Source organism: Rhincodon typus, chromosome 21 (genome assembly GCF_021869965.1).
Source record: "Rhincodon typus isolate 14 chromosome 21, sRhiTyp1.1, whole genome shotgun sequence".
Taxonomy (NCBI): Eukaryota; Metazoa; Chordata; class Chondrichthyes; order Orectolobiformes; family Rhincodontidae; genus Rhincodon; species Rhincodon typus.
In genome coordinates, this window is record NC_063352.1 from 15439687 (window position 1) to 15439913 (window position 227).

The following is a 227-nucleotide window of genomic DNA, read 5'->3' on the forward strand; positions in this document are numbered from 1 at the left end:
GGTCAGTCATTACACAGCATGCTGCAATTCCAGGAATCAAACTGGGGGCTTTCCATCAGATTAAGAAAACAGTGAATAATTCATTTTGAATTCAGTTTAATCCAAGGGTAGCTGGGTAATTAATTGCTGAACAACAACATTTTCTGCAAAGAGTATGGACCATAAGATTACGGTTTATTTTTGAAAAAGCATTGTAACCACTATGAGCTGATTGTTATATAGATCCC